The following is a 15,314-nucleotide window of genomic DNA, read 5'->3' as shown; positions in this document are numbered from 1 at the left end:
GATGTAGGCGAGTAATAACAAATAATAATAAATGATAATAAATGATAATGATTGATAATGAATTATAATAAATAATAATCAATGTTAATAAATGATAACGAATAGTAATAAAGAAAAGTAAGGTTTTGCATGCATTGTCCTGTTGGAATTTGGATTTGACGCCAGTTTCTTCTGGACAGTTAGGTTAGTGGACGTTGCCCAATAGGCCATTTTTCCGTCAAAATTCAAAATTCCTGCCATTTCTTCTGGAGGTTAGGTCACTGGACATAGCACAATTGGCCTATTTTCAACCCAAAATCGGCCATCCTAAATGACGTCATGCACTGTTGCCAAGTCTACACGCCGCCATCTTGGATGACGTCATCCCCGCCATTTTTAATAAATTTGGCAACAGAAGAAAGTGGGGTGGAATGAACGTAGCTCTACTACTCATATTTGCACATCCTCAGATCACTGTCTGAGTTTACTTGACACATTTCACACATGAAAACAGAACTGAAAAGCTGCTAAAAGGTGCACTGACTCGACGTGATACTCGCAGGTGAAAAAAGAAACAGGCAGTGCACTCACCCACTGCACACTGATGCTGTGTGTCGACGAAAATGCAACCATGAGGTAGTCGAGAGCCATCGTCTCCAGGCAGGGTGGCTTGTAAGGTTCCCCTGTCACTGACACTTAGAGGTGACATACATTTCTGACATCAAAATGTGGAGTCCAGGATGGATGACCTCTACACGTGGAGGTCTGAGTTGAGGTGGATTGTTGTCGGGATGATGATCCATGGCTGCCCATAAAACCTTCACTGTTAGTCATACATTTTACTGAAGAACAAACTAGAACGTTCTGTGGTGCAACGACCTCCACAGTGTGTGCTGAAGACAACGAGTGTTACAGAACTGATGCAAGAGATGGACATGGTCTCAAACGACTGCCTTCTATGGCTGAAGGCTGCTTGCACCTGATAATTGGCCCACAGGCAGCAACATGATAAGCTCACATCACTGATCTTTAAACCAGCAGCAGTGGCTCACATTTAGTGGAGGCCAAATACCATGGTGGCTGCTTGTAGTCTCATGTCGCCTCGTCGAGCAGCATACACCTCTCCTCTAGTAACTATGAGACTGTGACAGCTTTGACTGAAAATAATGGTAATTTATGTTGCGACAGAGCGTTCTTGCTTTGCAAATCACAGCTTGTAACCATCTAAACCATAAGAAGTCTGTTAATTGGATGTGTAGTAACTGGCCTCCCAACGCCTTCGTGCTGCGTCGTCGTTATGGTGGTGCCAGACCCTTTCCTGGAGCACAGTGTGGGAATCTGCCTGTGGCATTGCTGCATCTGACGTAATGGTGTTTGGTCGCCTCTGAGCTGGCCCACTCCCAAGATCTTTTGCAACAGCGATGGCAACTTCACAATTTTACTCAGTAGCGCCGAAAAGTAGTGGTGGCACTGCAGATAAAATAACTGATAGGAAGATATTTAGTCGAACTGGGGAAAACAAGAAATTTATGGCACAATTTCGTTTCCTAGGGCATATCCTAAGGCACCAAGGACTTGTCAGTTTGGTAATGGAGATAAGTGTGTATATGCGCGTGTTGGGGTGGGATGGGGGGGTGTTAAAATTGTAGAGGGAGACAGAGTCTTGAATACAGTGAACAGGTTCAAACTGATGCACATTGCATTAGCTGTGCAGCGCTGAAGAGGCTTGCGCAGAATAGACTAGCTTGGGCAGCTGCATCAAACCAGTTTTCAGACTGAAGACCACAACAACAACATTGAGGAAGGGGGCGGGAGGGAGACGTAGACTTCTGGTCCACAATTTTGCAAATTCTTTACTGGGGGAACTCATGAGTAAGGAAGATCTCTTGTGATTCAGCGCCCTCGGCTTTTGACATAGCAAAAGTCGTTTCTAAATTGCTTTAACTTAACGGCGCTGCTCATTCTTGTATGAGGAAAGCTATTTATCTCACGCTGATGATCCCTATCCAACAATAGCAACAACCGCTCTCGAAGGTAGATGAGCAAGTGGAAGTTGTGAGCTGTAACTCTTACCTCACCTGCTTGCGAAGGTGGACGGAAGATAGAGAACGTAAAGAAAATAGTCGTGATCACCTATCACTTACCAGCAGGTAGTCAGCTCAGTAATCTCAATTGAAAATAACCGAGCAGTGCTTGCTGATTCCTGTTGTGATTTCCTATTTCTTCAGCGTGGTGTTCGAGAGAAACGCATAGATACAGATTTGGCTTCAATGTAATTTTCATAAGTCAAGTTCATAACGCGATCGGTCAATCGAATTACGCTTTGGAGTTAATTGAGTATCGGATTTCGTTTCTGAAAGACTGTACGTTCTTTGGTGCACCATAAAAGATCTGATAAATTGCTAATCAGTATTTGGGTCACACCAATGGCAGACGGGCAGCACGTCAGCAGTTTTGCATTTCATTCACGAATAGCTGTATACAAAGCTGATCAAGACATTAATACAATGAAATATGTTTAGTTTGTTAAATTAATACAACTTAACGATATTAAGTTAAATATACTCAAATACGAGAGGCATTTGAAAATTCCATGCAAAGTCTGAGAGATGCCACCACCGGCGCCTTTAGAGGTTATGTTTAGTTAGTAGCATCTTTGGAAAGGACGCACAACAAGTTTCAGTCAATTTGGTCTATTTGTTTGTGTTTGGCATTCGTGTCAATCAAGGAAGTCGAGTGATTGTCAAAAAATGGACGAAAAAGAATTTCATGTGGTGATTAAACATTACTTTATGATAGGTAAAACACGTCAGGATACTAAAGAGAAGCATAATAAAATTTACGGTGACTCTGCGCCTTCGATTAAAATAGTTTATAAGTGATTTAAAAATTTTAGGAGTGGCCATATGGGCACAAGTGATGCTGAACGTTCTGGACGCCCTGAGGAGGTTACCACTCTAGAAATCATTGATAAAATCCATAATATGGTAATGGATGACAGAAGAGTTGAGGTGCGTGAGACTGCTAGTTCTGTGGGCATCTCGAATGAACGGGTACATAATATTTTGCGTGAAGATTTGGACATGAGAAAGCTACCCACAAGATGTGTTCCGCGATTGCTCACGCTTGACCAAAAATGGAATCGTGTGAAGCGTTGCAAGGATGGTTTGCAGCTGTTCAGAAGTATCCGCAGCACTTTAAGCGTCGTTTCGTCACTGTAGATGAAGCATGGATACATTACTAAACTCCTCAGTCCAAACAACATTCTAAACAATGGGCTACCAAGGGAGAATCTGCACGAAAACAGGCGAAGACAATTCCTTTGGCCGGAAAGGTTATGGCGACTGTCTTTTGGGATTCGCAAGGGACAATCCTCATTGACTGTCAGGGAAAGGGTAAAACTATTACAGGCGAATATTATTCATCGTTTTCCATCACGACAATGCAGGAGCATACACTTCAGCAATTGTAGTCGCAAAGTTAATGGAAATTTGATTCCAACTCGTTTCACACCCCTCCCACCCTCAACTATTCTGCAGACTTGGCTCGCTCGAAGTACTATTTGTTTCCCAATTTGAAGAAATGGCTGGCGGGACAAAAATTTTATTCAAATGATGATGTGATTTCAGCAACTACTAGCTATTTTGCAGGCTTAGACAATTCCTATTATTCTGAAGAGATCAACGAATTAGAACAGCATTGGACGAAGTGTATAAGTCTAAAAGGAGACTATGCTGAAAAATAAAAAGATTTACCCAAAACATGTAAGCAGTTTTTATTTTTGAATGGACTTTTCAAACGCCCGTCGTATATTCATAGTTCTTAAGTGCTCACAAGATAGATGCATACATAGCGAAAATTGAAGAACAAAGGATGATACGTAACAGGGAGGTATCTCCTAGCTGATCGCAGAAAAAACGTGAAGGCATCTCTGTTCTTCATTGTCGTAGAAAGTATTACATGTACATAAATAAAGAAAATTTTTCTTGGTGTCTTACAATTTCCTACGATATATTTGACTACGATACTGGCTGTTACATGCTTAGTCATTTAAGTCGTCTGTACAACAAAACTACAAGATTGGTGTATACAAAAAAAAAAAACAATACACAATTTGACATGTTTTAAGTAAACAGTTTAACAAATCATTTTCATTGTCACAGAAGATATTTGTAAAAATTAGAGTAACTTAAAATATCAGAGGAATTATTGTTCTGAGGAAAAGAGGTTAACTCAGTTCAGGGACGTGTCTGCCCGAGGGAATTGATGCAGCCACTGCTGAATTGACGTCGCAGTTGGCTTGTATAATGTCAATCGGTCGGTGACGACCGGCTGAGCGCGAGCTCTGGTTGTGCACTTTGTAGAAAGGCGCGGTCCGTCCAGGAGTGCAGCCATGTCAGGCGTGTGAGCCTTGCCTCACGCTGCCGGTTCAGCTGGGACAGCCGCACCGAGGTCCGACAGGTAGCACAGGGCAGAGTCGTGCACGGAGACCCGGCCCACGTGCTGCGGCCGCACTGGACTGCAGCAGTCTCTTGCCGACCGTGTCCTTGACGTCACCCCAAGGGCCGAGCAGTGCTGTTGCGAAAGAACCCGTATGCCACATCCTCAGCAGAGTTGCGCATTTAGACGCAGCCCACGGGCCGCGCTCTCACTGCTCCGCACTGAGCGAGACCCTGACGTTACTGCGCCAGTGCCATGAGCAAGCAATGGCGTGCTGCGCATTACGTGCTGTTGGTAGTACTGACCACTGTTGAGAGCTACGGGCTACGAGCGGTGAGTAGAGCAGTGTGTAGTGGAGTGGTGGGAATTCTTCATTTTTGTCGTAACGCACAAAATTAGCTCGGAAAATAAACGTCGTCTGCAGAGGAAGGAGCGCATTTCAACAAAAAGGGTAGTAAAATAACAATTAATCGATGATAAGTAGAGAACTGCACAGCTTGAAGCGAATCTAAAAAGTTCAGTTTGGACCGTGTTAAAGCCTATACTGGTTGGCGTTAGGAAAAACGTTCATTTTGTTTGCTGTTCCTGTGCTGTGAAATTTACTCTCATCCTGAATGGTCAAGTGACACTTTACACGTTTCTCGCCATCCATGCGCGTCTAATAAACAAGAGTCTTATGGGGACGAGAAACGACTTCCTAAACCTCCCCAGGAGATAACTGTCGATAAATGCGTGGCTGTGTGTGCACGAGACGTGAGGTCGAACGGAACTATAAGAGGTGAAGGTCTTACGGATCCTGTTCAGATGTTAATTGACACTGCAAAGGCCATTATCTCTCAACCCACAACTGTGTCGTGGAACATGGCACAAAGAGTTAAAACCCTACAACATATAATTAGGCCTGAGGTGATTGCTCATATAACAGAAGGTGAATGCTCAGCAACTACAGATATGCAGACATCCAGTGCGAGAAGAAACAATTATCTGACATGTACTGTCTCCTGTTTCATTGACTCGACTCTCAGATTTCACATTTTGTTTACAACTCAGTATCCATATGAACCAAAAACGGGCGGTAACATTCTAAGAGAATCGTTTAGACGATTTATTTCTCTTGGTATCCACCACTGATGCAGATACCAACATTGTCGTTGCACTGCGCGATATATATTCACGATTGACTTGTTCCTGCCGAATGCTAAATACAGGGCTACAAATTTATTCTAATGCTGAGTATATATGCGTCAGTTGTCCATAGGTTCATGGTCATTTGATTGCGGCGAAAGAACGCGTTATTTCCGTAAAGAAAAGTGGTCTTCTTGATGATCTTGATATATCACTGAGCCAGTCTAACGATACTCCCTGGAATAAGCAGCTGACAATGTTAGAATGTCTTTGTGCGAGAAGCTCTCTGAGAAGTGAGAAATAGCCCGAAATGAAGGAACTGATATCACGCTGATGAAAGAACTTTTCACGGTATGTTTACTATTCTATTACTGGAATTCTTATACGCAATCGATTATTTTATAGCTTTTAAAATATAAGGGTTTTTGTAGCTCTTCAAAGCGGCGTCCAAGAAATTAGAACTGCAGAAATCACCTGCACTACACCTTCTTTTGACATGGACGATGACAATGTTAAAGCATTTGAGTCAGGCCCCCCCCAGGACAGAGAAGTTTCTGAAATCGGACTTTCACATTTACGCCTCAAATTATACTTAGATGAAAAGCTATTTGTCCAGAGATACTGTGAGGTATCCTCTGGCCACCATTTGTCATTTACAAATCATATCTGAAGATAAGAGGCGTAAAGTCTTGAAATGGATACAATAGCTTTCCTTCTCCATATTTCTCCATTCCCACAATATACTCCAACGACATTTCCCATTACTGCAACTCCAACCATGTTCCTATTTGTTCTCGCTAGTGGGTTCGAACGGAACTGGCTTACCTTTCGATCTAGAAATAGTTATCTCAATGTACTCTGCTCATCTGGAAGTTAAAAAAACAACATTTAATGTTCGGAAATAGGAGAGGCGCTCAGTCCTACATGTCCCTCCACACCTGGTAAAATGTGAATCCTTGGGAATCCATGTTGTCCTAAATGAAAGTTTGAATTTTTGCCATATATGCACTGAAATATGAATTTTGCTGCCCTCAGGTAAAAAGAAGAGAGTAGTAATGAGGCTGGACATGTATTTCACAGCCCCACGCCACCAAAGAACAAATCTTGTTGAAGCACATAAATACTGCTACTCCATCTGCTGTATTTCTAGTTGCGCCATTTGAAGATGGGAGTGACACATTCTGGTAGCCTACACTCGAAGTCATTCAACGTCTGCACCTTACAAGCAGTAAATCATGCAAGGATGAATTTGTAAACAGAATTAAATATCAGGGAGATGCAATAAACATTTTGAAGTTTTCTGGTGACTCTGCAGTTCTGTCAGAGACAGCAAAGACCTTAGAATAACAGTTGAATGGCATAGATAGTGCCCTGGAAAGGGATTATAAGATAACAATCAATGCAACTAAATCAAAGGTAATACACTCCTGGAAAGGGAAAAAAGAACACATTGACACCGGTGTTTCAGACCCACCATACTTGCTCCGGACACTGCGAGAGGGCTGTACAAGCAATGATCACACGCACGGCACAGCGGACACACCAGGAACCGCGGTGTGGGCCGTCGAATGGCGCTAGCTGCGCAGCATTTGTGCACCGCCGCCGTCAGTGTCAGCCAGTTTGCCGTGGCATACGGAGCTCCATCGCAGTCTTTAACACTGGTAGCATGCCGCGACAGCGTGGACGTCGACCTGGGACCGGACCGCAGCGACGCACGGGTGCACGCCAAGACCGTAGGATCCTACGCAGTGCCGTAGGGGACCGCACCGCCACTTCCCAGCAAATTAGGGACACTGTTGCTCCTGGGGTATCGGCGAGGACCATTCGCAACCGTCTCCATGAAGCTGGGCTACGGTCCCACACACCGTTAGGCCGTCTTCCGCTCACGCCCCAACATCGTGCAGCCCGCCTCCAGTGGTGTCGCGACAGGCATGAATGGAGGGACGAATGGAGACGTGTCGTCTTCAGCGATGAGAGTCGCTTCTGCCTTGGTGCCAATGATGGTCGTATGCGTGTTTGGCGCCGTGCAGGTGAGCGCCACATTCAGGACTGCATATGACCGAGGCACACAGGGCCAACACCCGGCATCATGGTGTGGGAAGCAATCTCCTACACTGGCCGTACACCACTGGTGATCGTCGAGGGGACACTGAATAGTGCACGGTACATCCAAACCGTCATCGAACCCATCGTTCTACCATTCCTAGACCGGCAAGGGAACTTGCTGTTCCAACAGGACAACGCACGTCCGCATGTATCCCGTGCCACCCAACGTGCTCTAGAAGGTGTAAGTCAACTACCCTGGCCAGCAAGATCTCCGGATCTGTCCCCCATTGAGCATGTTTGGGACTAGATGAAGCGTCGTCTCACGCGGTCTGCATGTCCAGCACGAACGCTGGTCCAACTGAGGCGCCAGGTGGAAATGGCATGGCAAGCCGTTCCACAGGACTACATCCAGCATCTCTACGATCGTCTCCATGGGAGAATAGCAGCCTGCATTGCTGCGAAAGGTGGATATACACTGTACTAGTGCCGACATTGTGCATGCTCTGTTGCGTGTGTCTATGTGCCTGTGGTATTGTCAGTGTGATCATGTGATGTATCTGACGCCAGGAATGTGTCAATAAAGTTTCCCCTTCCTGGGACAATGAATTCACGGTGTTCTTATTTCAATTTCCAGGAGTGTATAACCTATTCGAATTGAACCTAGCAGTACCAACGGATTTTCCATCATGTGCACTACAAAATGGGGTTGTAATATATGACCAACACAAATATATACGGATTTCGTTAATTTTCGTTGCCTTTTACGCACAGACTTCATTTTAATGACATATTTATGTGTAAGAAGGGTCCAAAACCAGAAAATATGAATATGACACATGTTCTGAATATTCACATCAACTGACAAGACCTAAATTTTGGCGTTAAGTTTTACTGAAAAATTGAAAACAATTAAGGAATCTGGTAGAAGTAATCAAAAAATCAGAAATATATTTTTTTCAAAATTTTAAATATAATGTACCTAACTAAATTGCAGTATCCTGAAAAGGTAGGGATAAAGTACCCCTTCCCTATCCCATGGTATTGCGACGGTAGAATCAGGTAGTGTTAAGGGAATCTTATTACGAAATGAGACACTAAAACCGCCATTGGGCAGCGAAATAACTGATGATGGCCGAAGTAAAGAGGATACAAAATATAGGCTGACTATAGCAAGAAAAGTATTAATGAAAAGGAGGGATTTGCTAACATCGAATATAAATTTAAGTGTTAGGAAGCATTTCTGGAAGGTATTTGTATGGTTTCCAAGATGCTTCTCCAGGCGAGTGTAAAAATGAATATACGCAATGGAAAATACTGAACGCAAAAATGAATATTTGGCCCTGTCTGACTACCCCCTGATGCATATCTTAGGATGTCTTAACGGAGATATTATTTCCTCCTTCTTGCTCTTTAACATATAAATTAGAACATAAAAATAAATGAATGATTAAGGAAACTAGTAATTACCATGGTGTGACTACAGTATAAGTGGTCCCCATCCAACAACAGCAACCACATCTCTGGTAGGTGTATGAGCGAGTGGAAGTTCTGAGCTGTAGCTGTTACCTTGCCTGCTTGCGAAGGTGGAAGGATGATAGACAATGTAAAGAAAATAGTCATGATCACCTACCACTTACAAGCAGGTAGCCAGCTGAGTAATGTCTATAGAAATTAACTGAGTGCTTCTTGATTCGAGTTGTGATTTCCTATTACTCCAGGTTGGTGTTCGAGAGAAACACGATGTTACAGATGTGCCTCCAATGTTAATTTCATTATGCAAGTGCATAACGCGATCGGTCAATCGCATTATGCTGTATTGTTAATTGAGTATCGGACTTCGTTTCTGAAAGAGTGCAGTTTCGTTGGGGCACCATACAATATCTGATAAATTTGCTAATCAGTATTTGGATCTCACCAATGGCGGACGGACTCCAAGTCAGCAGTTTTGCATATATTTCACGAAAGCTGAACACAGAGCTGATAAAGACATTATACAAAGAGTTTAATTTGTTAAGTTAATACATCTGAAAGTTATTAATTTAAATGCACTTAAATATATTCATGGTTCTTAAGAGCTAACAAGATACACTACTGGCCATTAAAATTGCTGCACCAAGAAGAAATGCAGATGATAAACGTGTTTCATTGGACAAATATATTATACTAGAACTGACATGTGATTACATTTTCAGGCAATTTGTGTATATGGATCTTGAGAAATCAGTACCCAGAACAATCACGTCTAGCCGTAATGACGGCCTTGATACGCCTTGGCATTGAGCCAAAATGAGCTTGGTTGACGTATACAGGTACAACTACCCTTGCAGCTTCAACACGATACCACAGTTAATCAAGAGTAGTGACTGGCGTATTGTGACGAGCCAGTTGCTCGGCCACCATCGACCAGACGTTTTCAATTGGTGGGAGATCTGTAGAATATGCTGCCCAGGGCAGCAGTCGAACATTTTCTGTATCCAGAACGGCCCATACAGGTCCTGCAACATGCAGTCGTCCATTATCCTGCTGAAATGTAAGGTTTCGAAAGGATCGAATGAAGGGTAGAGCCACGGGTCGTAACGCATCTGAAATGTAACGTCCACTGTGCGAACAAGAATTGACCGAGACGTGTAACCAATGGTATCCCATACCATCACGCCGAGTGATACGCCAGTATGGCTTGGACGAATACACGCCTCCAAAGTGCGTTCACCGCGATGTCGCCAAACACAGATGCGACCATCATGATGATGTAAACAGAACCTGGATTCATCCGAAAAATTGACGTTTTGCCATTCGTGTACTCAGGTTCGTCGTTGAGTACACCACTGCAGGCGCTACTGTCTGTGATGCGGCGTCAAGTGTAACTGCAGCCATGGTCTCCGAGCTGATGGTCCATGCTGCTGCAAACGTCGTCGAACTGTTCGTGCAGATGGTTGTTGTCTTGAAAACGTCCCCATCTCCTGACTCAGGGATCGAGACATGGCTGCACGATTCGTTACAGCCAAGTGGATAAGATACCTGTCATCTCGACTGCTAGTGATACGAGGCCTTTGGGACCCAGTTCGGCGTTCCGTATTACCCTCCTGAAACCACCGATTCCATATTGTGCCTACAGTCAATGGCTGGTTCAAATGGCTCTGAGCACTATGGGACTTAACTACTTTGGTCATCAGTCCCCTAGAACTTAGAACTACTTAAACCTAACTAACCTAAGGACATCACAAACATCCATGCCCGAGGCCGGATTCGAACCTGCGACTGTAGCAGTCCCGCGGTTCCAGACTGAGCGCCTAGAACCGCTAGACCACTGCGGCCGTGCTTACAGTCATTGGATCTCGACCAACGCGAGCAGCAATGTCGCGATACGATAAACCGCAATTGCAATAGGCTACAATCCTACCTTTATCAAAGTCGGATACGTAATGGTACGCATTTCTCCTCCTTACACGAGGCATCACAATAACGTTCCACCAGGCAACGCCGGTCAACTGCTGTTTGTGTATGAGAAATCGGTTGGAAACTTTCCTCATGTCAGAACGTTATGGTGTCCTTGCGTGAATGCTCTGAAAAGGTAATCATTTGCATTTCACAGCACCTTCTTCCTGTAGTTTAAATCTGTAGCACGTCATCTTCGTGGTGTAATAATTTTTATGGCCGGTAATGTAGATGCTTACACAGCGAAAGTGGAAGAACAAAGGACGATACGAAACAGGAAGGCATCCCCTAGCTGATCGCAAAAAAAATGTGAACGCCTCTCTATTCTTTATCATCATAGGAAGTTTTGCATGTACTATTTAACACTTGTGGATTCTTTGGTAAACACATATTTCATTAACATAAAGAACGAAAAACTTTCTGGTGTCTTTCGTTTGTCTACGATACATTTGACTACGACACTGGCCGTTACAAAAGTAGTCATTCAAGTCGTAAGTACAACAAAACCACAAGATTGGTACACACAAGGAAAAACAATAAACAATTTCACATGTTATAAATAAACAGTTTGACAAATCAATTACATTGGCACGTGAGATATTTGTACAAGATACACCAACTTAAAATTTGAAAGGTATCAATGTTCTGAGGATATGAGGTTAATTCAGTTCAGGGACGTGTCTGCCCATGGTAACTGATGCAGCCACTGCTGGAGTGACTTCGCAGTTGGCTTTTATGATGTCAATCGGTCGGTGGCAACCGGCTGAGTGTGAGCTCTGGTTGTGCAGTTTGCAGCAGAGGTGATCATCGAAGCGCAGCCCGTCCAAGACTGTGGCCATGACAGCCGTGCGAGCCTTGCCTCGCGCTGCCGGTTCGGGCAGGGCAGCCGCATTGAGGTCCGCCGGCAGAGTCGTGCGAAGAGGATCGGCCCGCGAGCTGCGGCCGCACTGGACTACAACAGTAACTGGCTGAGGGAGTCCCTGGCGTCATCCCACAAGCCGAGCAGCGCTGTTGCGAAAGCACCTGTATGCCACGGCCTCAGCAGAGTTGGCGTTGAGACCTCACTGCTCCGCACTGAGCGAGTCCGTGACGTCACTGCACCAGTGCTGTGCGCAAGCACTGGTGTGCTGCACATACGAACTGTTGGTAGCACTGACCGCAGTTGCGAGCTACGGGCTACGAGCGGTGAGTGGAGAAGTGTTTAGTGGAGTGATGAGATTCCTTCACCTTTTTCGTAACACACAAAATGAGAGCGGGAAACTAAACGTAGTTTGCAGAAGAAGGAGCACATATCAAGAAAAAGGGAAGTAAAAGAAAAACTAGTCAGTGGTGAGTAGAGAACCAGCTTGGAGTTCAGTTTGGACCTTGTTAAAGTCTATTGTGGATGGCGTTAGGAAAAGCGTTCTTTTTCTTTGCTGTTCGCTGTGCTGTGAAATTTAGACTGTAGTTGACACCGCAAAGGCCCTTATATCTCACCCCACAACTGTGTTGCAGTACATGGCAGGAAGTGTTAAAAGCCTATGACATATAATTATGCCTGAGGTAATTGCTCATGTAACAGAAGGTGAATACTCAGCAATTACAGATATGGGCACGTCCAGCGCGAGTTGAAACCGTTAGCAGCCATGTACTATCTCCTGTTTCATTTACTGGACCCCCAGATCTCGCATTTTGTTTACAACCCAGTTTCCAAATGAACCACAAACGGTCAGCAATATTCTAAGAGAATTGTTTAGACGATTAATGTCTCTTGGTATAAACGATTCTACTTTGAAAGACATACAGCACATGCCGGCAGTAGTGGCCGAGCGGTTCTGGATGCTTCAGTCTGGAACCGCTCTACCGCTATGGTCGCAGGTTCGAATCCTGCCTCAGACATGGATGTGTGTGATGTCCTTAGGTTAGTTAGGTTTAAGTAGTTTTAAGTTCTAGGGGACTGATGACCTCAGAAATTAAGTCCCATAGCCCTCAGAGCCATTTGAACCATTCAGCACACGACTGATCAAGGTAGCAACATTGTCGTTACTCTGCGCGATTATTCACGACTGAATTGTTCCTGCCATATGCTAAATATAGGGCTATGAAATAATTTTGATACGGAGTATATATGCGTTAATTGTCTATACGTTCATAGTCTTTTGATTGCGGCGAAAGAACACATCTTTACTTAAAGAAAGTTGGTCTTCCTGATGCTCCTGATGGATCACTGAGCCAGTCTTAAGGTAGTCGCTGGAATAAGAAGGGAGAAGGGAGAAATAGCCCGAACTAAAGGAACTGATATCATACTGACGAAAGAACTTTTTACGGTACGTGTGCTATTCTACTGCTGTAATTCTTTTACGCAATCGTTTATTTTATAGCTTTTAAAACATAATAGGTTTTGTAGCACTTCAACGCGGCGTCCAAGCAATTAGAACTGGAGAAATCACCTACACTGCACCTTCTCTTGACATGGACGATGACAGTGTTAAAGCATTTGAGTCAGGCGCCCCAGTACAGAGAAACTTCTGAAATTGGACTTTTACATAAACGCCTCATATGAAAAGCTATTAATCCAAAGATACTGTGAGGTAGCAACTTTGCCTCTCGCCACCATTCGTCATTTAAAAATGATATCTGAAGATAAGAGGCGTAGAGTCATGAAAAGGGTACAGTAGTTTCTTTTCCTCATACTTCTGCTATCCCACAATACACTCTAACGACATTTCCCTTTACTGCAACTGTAACCGTCTTTTCTGTTTTTTCTCGCTAGTGGGTTCGAACGGAAGAGGCTTACCTTTCGATCTAGAAATAGTTGTCTCAATGTACTCTGCTCTTCTTGGAGTAACATAAATAACATTTAATGTTCTGAGATTGAAAAGACGCTCATTCCTAAATGTTTCTCCATTACTGGTAACATGATAATCCTTGGGAATCAATGTTGTCCTAAATCAGAGTTTGAATTTTGGCCGTATATACACTGAAATATGAATTTTGCTGTCGACCGGTAAAACGAAGAGAGGAGTAATGAGACTGGACATGGAATTCATAGCCCCACAGCATCAAAGAACAAATCTTGCTGAAGCACATAAATTCTGCTACTCCATCTCCTGGATTTCTAGTTCTGCAATGGAATGGTGGGTGTGAGACATTCTGGTAGCCTACACTAGAAGTTATTCAAAAATGGTTTAAATGGCTCTGAGCACTATGGGACTTAACTTCTGAGGTCATCAGTCCCCTAGAACTTAGAACTACTTAAACCTAACTAACCTAAGAGGACAGCACACACATCCATGCCCGAGGGAAGTTATTCAACATCTGCACTTCACAAGCAGTAAAGCATGCAAGGACATACTTGTAAACAGAACTAAATATCAGGGAGAAGCAATAAACATTTTAAAGTTAACCGGTGACACTGCAGTTCTGTCAGTGGCAGCAAAGAACTTGGAATAACAGTTGAATGGAATAGATAGAGCTCTGAAAAGGGATTATAAGATAACCCTCAATTTTAAAGATATATTTATGCGTAAGAAGTGTCCTAAACCTGAAAATATGAGTATGACACATGTTCTGAAAATTCAGATCGACTGACAAGACCTAAATTGTTGCGTAAAGTTTAAACAATTACGGAATCTGGCAGAAGAACTCATTAAAAAGCACAAATATATTTTTTTTCAGAATTTTAAAATATAATGTACCTGACAAGATTACAGTATTCTGAAAAGGTAGGCATAAAGTACCCCTTCCCTCTCCCTTGGTATTGCGAGGGTTAAACCAGGTAGTGTTAAGGGAATCTGATTACAAAATGACACCCTAAAAGGAATATTGGGCAGCTAAATAACTGATGATAGCCCAAGTAGAGAGGATATAAAATGAAGACTGATTATAGCGAGAAAAGTATTAATGAAAAAGAGGGATTTGCTAACATCGAATATAAATTTAAGTGTTAGGAAGTATTTCTGGAAGGTATTTGTATGGTTTCCAAGATGCCGATCCAGGCGGGTGTAAAAAAGAATGTGTGCACTGGAAAATACTGAACGCGCAAATGAAGATTTGGCCCTGTCTGACTACCCCTTGAAGCAGATCATAGGATCTCTTAATGGTGATATTATTTCCTCCTTCTTGATCTTTAACATATAAATTACAACATAAAAATAAATGAATGCGTAAGGGAAATAGTAACTACTAAATATTAATGTTTCTGCTTATACATTTGTTGTAGATTAAAACATCTTTATTATTTACAAATGTTTATATGTCGATGTTCATTGGACATAAAGAGATACAAATAAATTTCCTGACTAATATTA

Source organism: Schistocerca americana, chromosome X (genome assembly GCF_021461395.2).
Source record: "Schistocerca americana isolate TAMUIC-IGC-003095 chromosome X, iqSchAmer2.1, whole genome shotgun sequence".
Taxonomy (NCBI): Eukaryota; Metazoa; Arthropoda; class Insecta; order Orthoptera; family Acrididae; genus Schistocerca; species Schistocerca americana.
Note: the sequence above shows the minus strand (reverse complement) of the source record.